The 8,580-nt window shown below is 40.5% G+C and overlaps 1 long non-coding RNA gene across 1 annotated transcript; it reads right to left on the reverse strand.

Moving 5' to 3' along the window:
• Positions 1–2,346: 2,346 nt before the first annotated feature.
• Positions 2,347–8,275, reverse strand: LOC118351224 (uncharacterized). The gene is made up of 2 exons (XR_004806320.2): positions 8,173–8,275; positions 2,347–3,074 (listed from the first exon to the last, which is right to left on the reverse strand). It is a non-coding gene; the product is annotated as an uncharacterized LOC118351224 (long non-coding RNA).
• Positions 8,276–8,580: the final 305 nt, after the last annotated feature.

Here is an 8,580-nt window from a genome sequence, read left to right on the forward strand (position 1 = left end):
AGGCAGGAGGACACAGGAATTAAATTCTGTGAGCATAGGAGAGAAAGTCTTCCCTCAGACTGAGCCCACAGCACCTTCTGCTGTGACTACATGGGAATGGGTTCAAGTGCTCATCTGCAGCTGGAAGCCCAGATGCCCCTCCCAGCTGCATTACATGTTCCTCCCAGCCCACTCTGCTGTCCAGAGCCCATATCAATGCCTGGGTCAATGCTCTGAAGAAGATCTGCCTCAGTTAGGACACAGAGTGAACCACGGAAGCCCATGCAACATGTATAATCATCAGATAGCTTCTAATAAGACTAGAAAAATAACTAGTGCATGTGAGAAAGGAAAAAAAGAGCCACAATAAGCAGTCATTTCTGCAAAGACGATTAATAATTACATACAAAGTGGGTGAATTTCATCAGTAATCAAGGAAATGCCAATTAAAATCTCACTGTTTTGCTGCTACATCACAACCAGATGGGCTATTGTTGAACAAACTGCCAATATTAAATTGTGGTGAGGCTGAAGAGCTATTGGAAATTTCACATGCTATTGGTGAAAATGCATATTGGTACATTCGTGCTGGAAAATTGTTTGTAATTATCTATAAATGATGAACATATACACACCCTGGGACTCAGTACTTTTTAACTCTAAATATACCCAACAGAATTGAGAGTATGTGTATTCAAAGAATGTCATGACAGTATTGTTTATAACAACCCTAACCTGGCAACAACCAGTTACTGATCTAGAATGGAATGAGTACCTAAATTATAATATTTGCAAATACCTTTCTCCCCTCTATTCTTTATCTGAATGATAGTTTTGAAACTTGTGATAATTTCGATGCAGCCCAAATTATCAATCTTTCATATGAGGTGCCCTTCATATCTTATCTGAGAAGCTATTTCATACCTCAAATTGGTGAATATACTACTACTTATTTTTCTAAGCTTTATCACTGTACTTTAGTTCTATAATCTAGCTGGATTGGATTCTTTGATACCATTTAAAGTAAGGGATCACATTTAATTTTTCTTTCAGTGTGAATGCCCACTTGAACCATCACACAATATTAGGAAGAACATTCCTTTGTTAGTTGTCTTAGGAGCCACATTTGTCACAAATTAAGTGTCCCAATAGATATAGATCTGTTTGTGGACTATGTTTTATTCCACTGGACTCTCTGTATATCTTTCTGGCAATAGTACGGTGTCCTAATTACTATGTCTTTAAATAAGTTTTTTTTTTTTTTATTGAGAGAAAGAGATTATGAGTAGGGTGAAGGGGGGAAGAGGGAGAGGGAAAAGCAGATCCCCACTGAGCAGGCTGCCCAACGCAGGGCTGGATCCCAGGACCCTGAGATCATGACCTGAGCCAAAGGCAGATACCTAACCGAGCCACCCAGGTGCCCCATGTCTTAATGGTCAACAGAGTATTGTCCCAACATTGTTCTTTTTCAAATTGTCTTGGCTCTTTTTAGCTCTCGTAATTCCTATACATTTTACAATTTGCTTTACAAAAAAAAAATACTGGGTTTTTATTGGGAGTACACTGAATCTACAGATCAATTTGTTGAGATAGACATATTGAGTCTTCTGATGCATGAACATGTAATATTTCTCCATTTATTTAGGTCTCCTTTACTTTCTCTTAGCAAAGTTCTATTATCTTTGGGTCTGTGTGGTGCACGGCATGTAAGAATCCATGTCCTCTCAAGTGTACGTTCAGCTTACAACTTATTTCTAATTGCCAGCATAATAAATTATCCTTGAAAAATGTTTGCTCTGAATGTCTGTCTCCATTACTAAACTTCAATCTTCCATTTGGACAGGAACTTTTCAGCCTTGATAATTGCTGTGTCTTGAGCCTTAATAAAGTGGCTCCTTATGAATATTAAGTGCTCAGTCAATATTTATTCTTATATGCCATGAGTAATCCTTCAGCTACAATCATTCAGGAAGCTCATTAGGCTTTACTACCTTTCCTCTGAAACAGTAGTTTGAGGTCTTTAGATATAAAAGGAATACTAATTTCAGTGAGAGGTGTTTCCCCAGAGACAAGAACAAGAAGGACAACTGCAATCACACCTAGGAACCCTGGGACCCATGCATTATGGAGGAAGCAGCTGTGCCCTGAGACACTGAAGGTTTTTGTTTAGGAAGGTAATTCCATGGTGTCCTGAATGCTCATAACAGTAATAAGTAGCAGCATCAGGTGTGCCCACATTGCTGATGATGAGAGTAAGATCTGACTTGGAGACACTGCCACTGAACCAGTTTGGGACCTGTAAGGATGGAAGTGTCGTATACCAGGACTCGAGGAATCTCACCTGGTTTCTATTGATACCAAGCAAACTTATTATGTCATCAGGATTTATTTTATGGGTAATGATGGTTCTCTCCCCTGGGAGTCAGGGAGGCTAGAGACCGCATCCTGGTATTATCCATTTGACAATCTGCAATTTCATAAGATATGCAGAAGTCAGCGCAAATACAGAACTTAATTTAATCCATGTGAATATGTGCATATATTTGAATTTTCAAAGGAAGTACTTTTGGATGATCAGATTCTTAGAGAAAGTTCTCCTCAGGCACATACCTAATGTGATAAGACCTTCTGTGACTCCCAACCCCAGCATCCATGGGAAGGATACTCAGGGTATCACTTCCCTCCCATCTTCCTCTTCTCAGGTGGGACACAGGGCAGCTGAAAGCACAACAGCTGAGACAGAGATCCCATCTTGCTCTGAGATCTGACTTGCTCTATCTAACCAGTCTCCTTTCCCAGGGATCCATTAATAGCTACTCAGCAGGATGAAGACTCTGAAGGATGACTGGGCAAAGCTGATTCACTTTGAGCAGAAACTGCACAATCAATACGCAGACACATTCTTTCTCCTTCTTTCACGTCAGCCGCAATATTGAGTGGTTGGTTGAGTGGATATGGTTGAAAACACTTGTAGTCATTTCCTCCACAGGGACAACCTAGGCCAACGTGACCTGGACACGGACACGATGGCCCCTCCCTGCACCATTATAACTGCTGCAAATGAAGGGCCATCCTACCAGGAGTCTAGGAAGATCCTAGAGAAATGAGAACACAGTAAACAAGCAATGTATCTAGAGGTGTCAGCATAGAAGATTCAAGCATCAATCTCTTTCTGTAAGTATAATTCCAAATAAAAAAAGGAAATTGGGATATTTTTCAACTGTGTTAGTTTGCAGCTTTCTCTTAATAAAAGAAAATTCAGGTGGCCTTTCGAAACTGTCACATGCTAACCACTGTTAGTTGTTTGGAAACTCTTGCAATCTGCGCCTCACTTAGAAACAACTGCACACATTTCTGGAAAATCAGAAAAACCTGGATCTAGGCATTTATCATGAAAAATCTTGGGTCATTATAGGATTAATTGGATATTCTCATTAGGATGAAAAAAAGCCTCACAGTCTATCAACTTTTCAAATTTCACAGCTAGGTGTTCTGATTCCACAAGCTGGATTCAGAGTCTTCTGAACTCCAGGTATAAATCTATGAATTTCACCTATTTTCTGGGTCAGCACTGCTGGGCTGTACCACACACAGCACATCTGCCTCCAGATGCTGATGCCTAGAATTCTTGTCTCAACACAAAGAGAGGTTGATGCTCCTTATAAACTCTCTTTGTCCTTAAAGTAGGTTAATTGAAGACAAATTGTAGATATCAAAGCAATACAATAAGATGTTTCTGTGGTCTTGGGGTGGGAGTGGGTAAGAAAGAGGACATAAAACTCAACCACAGAAAATTCCACAGAATTGGAGAATTTGGGGCTGGATTACAGTATATAAAGTACTTATTTATTATCCATTGAAATTCATGTTTTCCCATTGAAGGCTCAAAGGGATCCCAGAATCTACCAAATTCATTATCATCATTTCACAAGGGGAAAAAATCTCTAGGGTTCAGAGAATGGTTTACCATGGGTCATATGATAAAGCAATGGAAATTATACTACAAGAGACAAAATATTCTAAATTATTGTTGTTTTCTTTTTAAATTTTTATTTAAATTCGATTAATTAGTACATAATGTATTATTGGTTTCAGAAGTAGATTCTTCAGTCTTATGTAACACCCTGTGCTCATTACATCACGTGCCCTCCTTCATGTCCATCACCCAGTTAACCCATCCACCCACCTTCCTTCGCTCCAGCAACCCTCAGTTTGCTTCCTAGGATTAAGAATTGCTTATGGGGTATCCCTGGGTGGCGCAGCGGTTTAGCGCCTGCCTTTGGCCCAGGGCGGGATCCTGGAGACCCAGGATCGAATCCCACATCAGCCTCCCGGTGCATGGAGCCTGCTTCTCCCTCTGCCTGTGTCTCTGCCCCTCTCTCTATCATAAATAAATTTTTAAAAAAGTTAAAAAAAAGAATCTCTTATGTTTTGTCTCCCTCTCTGATTTCATCTTGTTTTATTTTTTCTCTTTTCTCCTATGATCCTATTTTGTTTCTTAAATTCCACATATGAGTGAGATCATATGATAATTGTCTTTTTCAGATTGACTTATTTCACTTAGCGTAATATCCTCTAGTTCCATCCACATCGTTGCAAATGGCAAGATTTTTTTTGATGACTGAGTAGTAGTCCATTGTGTGTGTGTGTGTGTGTGTGTGTGTGTGTGTATCACATCCATTTACCCGTTGATGGGCATCTAGGCTCTTGCTGTTTTCACTTGATTCCTATAAAATTAAAAACTCCATGTAAAGTTACTCTACTTTCTCACAGAAGAGGACACACAAGTGACTTTTGATGTACTCTTTTCTTTCTCTTAACCCTCTTATTTCTCTCTGGACTTTATAAGCAAAAGTTTCTTTTGAAGGAAAAGACGATGAGATTTAGAGGTCTCTTCTAAGCAAAACTCACTCATTTCCTAATGGGAACCTATAGTTCACTTAATATTCTTTATTTTAGATATACTCATATTCACTATTTTATCTTTCTTAAGTAGGCAAATACATTTATTACAAAAAAGTTTTTGAAGTAGGGAAAGAGCCTATGGAAGCCTTCTTCCTCCCAGGTAGTATAAAAGAAAGGAGAGCTAAAGATACTAAAGTCTAGTTCTTTGGTATTAAAACTTCCCCAACAGCTCTCTCTTCAGCTCAGCTGACTGTCCTTTAAAACACCCACAGCTTGGTGCACTGGAGTATGTGATAGGGGATAGGCTCCCATAGAGCAGGAACCCCAGGCTCCTCCGCCTCTGAAAGGAGGGTGGTTCTCCAGAATTCCTGATTTATGTCTGTGAGATTATAGAAAATCTATATATTGGTTTCTGCCCCTAGTTCCTAGCACAGAGCCCCTAAAGCAACTTGTAATTTAAGATATAGAAGCACTAGGAACATCTTTTATTCTGTGATGATGACTCTGAGTGGACTCCAAAAAGGGGACTGGTCACCAAAGAGACCAAGCCATGATTAAAACCTTGTAATTTGCAGCCCCTTTGTCCAGAGGGGCTGGACAAAGAGATAAAAACTGATCATGCCTCTGTGAGGAAGCCTTCATTAAACCCTTATACTGTAGAGTTCACAGAGCTTCCACATTGATGAACACATCCACACTGGGAGGGAGATGCACCCCAACTCCATGGGGACAGAAACTGCTGCACTCAGGAACCCCCAGACCTCACCTTATGTATCTCCTTCTAGCTCTTCATCTCTATCATTTATCATATCCTTTAATACTGGTAAACATAGACAGGTGTTCCTCTGAGTTTTGTGAGCTCCTCTAGCAAACTAATCAACACTGAGGAGGAGGTCATTGGAACCACCTGTCTACAGTTAGTCAGGAGCAGAATTCCATTCTTTACTCCAAGGTAGAGGCTGAGACTTCTAATGAGTTAGTAATTCTTACACTGGGGCCTCCAGGCCACCTTGTAGAACCACAGGAAGCTGCTGTGGAGGATGAAGTATGGACACAGAAGCTACTTGGGAGCAGACCCAGACCCAGGAGACTCTGCTCCTTGGGAAACTCCATCATGAAACTGCTTCGGGTCATCCACACAGCTGGTCAGGGACAGCCACCTAACTTTTATGGACTGGAGCGTCTCCTCCACTGGGTGGTTCTTTGTACCCAGCGTCTGCAAGAGTGGTGACACCTTCTCCACAGTCTGCAGGGGCATTGGCCTCCTCATAAACATATACATGGGATGGATATAGACCCAAATTTGAGGTCTTCCCTGAAACAAGCTAAAAGTCATTTTTCTTTCCCTTAACCAAGTTCAAAATTTGCACTAATATAAAAACAAAATCCTAGTGTGATGGCAAAAGTAATGTTATAGACTTTTCATACCTTCAAGAAAGAGCAAAAAGAAAACCGAAACTGAGGAAATCTGGGGAGAAATTAGGAACCACTATGAAAAGGTCAGCTTCTCTGAAGGTGGATCAAGCATGAATAAAGGTACAGCAGAGGGGTAAGAGATGAAATCCTGGATAAGGGTCTGGCCCATGTGCCACAATTTGGCTCCTCTTTGGAGAGCTACCAGCTCTGGGTCCCTCTGGGGGGTCGGATTAGGCTTCGTTCTCCTGCAACTGAGCTCAACTCTCTCATGTGCCCAATCCTGATTTCTCTTTCCAGAGCCGCTGATCTCAACAACCAGTGTCTCCATGCTACCTTACAATTCCACATGAGCCTGCTTTCCAAGGAACGATGCCTGGGACCAGTGATGTCAGTGAGTAGCACAGACCAGCTTGTCATCCTAACCTTCATAGGCAGAAGGTGTACAATTTCCAAAATGTACAAGGACAGAATGTTGTCAGAAAGAGGAATCTGTGGCAGTAGATACTTAATCACATATTAGTAGAAATTAAGTCAATGTGCAGATTCTTAGTGTATTTTGTCTCTGTAACTGCAAAACTCTAAGTCAGGGGAGCTGAAGCCTAAAGTCACTGCTTCTGACACAGGTCCTAGACCTAAGCCAGTTCAAAGTCTCAAGCTCATTGATTGAAGGGAAGGCCAGGTCTCAAATGAAGGACACTAAAGTTCTGTCATAGATATATCAAGAAAATCTTGCCTCCTTATTTTCCCTAAGGAACTCAGGGATCGGGGCCTGAGCTCAGAATGTTCCCTCTCCTCCCTAATGAGAACACTCTCTACTGGAAATACACCAGGGGGAAGGCAGTGCTCTGGTAGAGATGTGAATATTTCTCTGGGCTTAGTGTTTAGTGTTTAAGAAATTACATGGGACAAAATTAATGGTTCATATGTAAATATTTAGGTGGCTTGGATGGTACCCAAATCATCTTTTGGAGTTGCACTGCACGATATGTTAATGCTGTGCCAATATGCATTCAATTCATACCCCTCTTACATACAAAACAAGCAGTTCTATAAGAATATCACTTAAAGATCAAAATAAGTAGTGTCCTCATGTGCTCTTTCCTTTCCATCTCTCAGGTGAATCATATTTTCCACAGAGGAAAAGTAAATAAACAAATAAATAATCTATCTCACATTCAAGCAGTGAAAGAATAATTATTCACTGACAAGAAAGCTGTAGGATTTCATTAGAACTCCTCAGGACAGAAGTTCCATCACTCACAGGAGAATCTTTGGGGTTAGAGATGCAAATTCATACACTAAGTCAAGAGTTTATAAAAATAGAGTAGGAGGTGGATTATGCTCAAGGGGAATCTCTGTCTCACTTTTCTGAAATAGACAGCGGTGACTGGGGGCCCTGCCAAAGGATTAACCTCGATATAAGAATAACCTCCTCAGTCAACAGAAGACATTCCTTCCACTTCTCCACAGGACTCAGATGAAATTCAGACATCTCTGCAAAATATATTTATTAATCATTTGAAGGAAGAAGAAAGAAAAGAAATTAGAATATTGGGAAGGAATTTAGAACTCATAAATAGAGATCAGGGCTTTGGATTATCTAGATGATTGAAGCTCACAAATGACCTTTTTCACATGGTTGAGAAGTAACTTATAAAGTCAGAAGATCAACACATTCACAGGTGTATGTTATCTACCTATAAAATAGATTATCTGTAAGACTATCCCCTAGTGGTGACAATTTACAAATATTTAGAAAAGGTGACCCATTTCAATCACAAGTCCCAAGAATCTACTCAACAGAACTGAAGTTGGGGATGCTCCCTCTGCTGGATGTCTTGATCTCAGTTCTCATGAAAAAAATAAGCTCACCTTTTATCAGAAAGAACTTCCATTTGGGCTAGTCAGGACACAGGCCTCTGTGTGTCTCTCATCTTGAGCAAAGCACTGTGGGTTTCAGCTGTCTAGCTTGATAAAATTTATAGATCAAAGTCTACAAATGTGTAACAGCATCACACTTCCCACCCCACACACTTTGACCCCCAGATAATGGACTCATACAATTGCACCAATATGACCATCTTCCCAGGGTACAAAAATCACACACTGGCTTTCAGTTTTTTGGACCCAAATAAACAGCTTCTGGCACAGAGACAAAAGTGCAATATCTGTGGAAATTTTTGCTAATTCAGTTGACAGTGGTCAAGATTAGAGACTCTTAGAGTCCTGTTCTCCGCCTGGACCTCGTGGAGTTTCTGCTTACACACCTTACATATATTC

This window comes from Canis lupus, chromosome 17 (genome assembly GCF_003254725.2).
Source record: "Canis lupus dingo isolate Sandy chromosome 17, ASM325472v2, whole genome shotgun sequence".
Classification (NCBI taxonomy): Eukaryota; Metazoa; Chordata; class Mammalia; order Carnivora; family Canidae; genus Canis; species Canis lupus.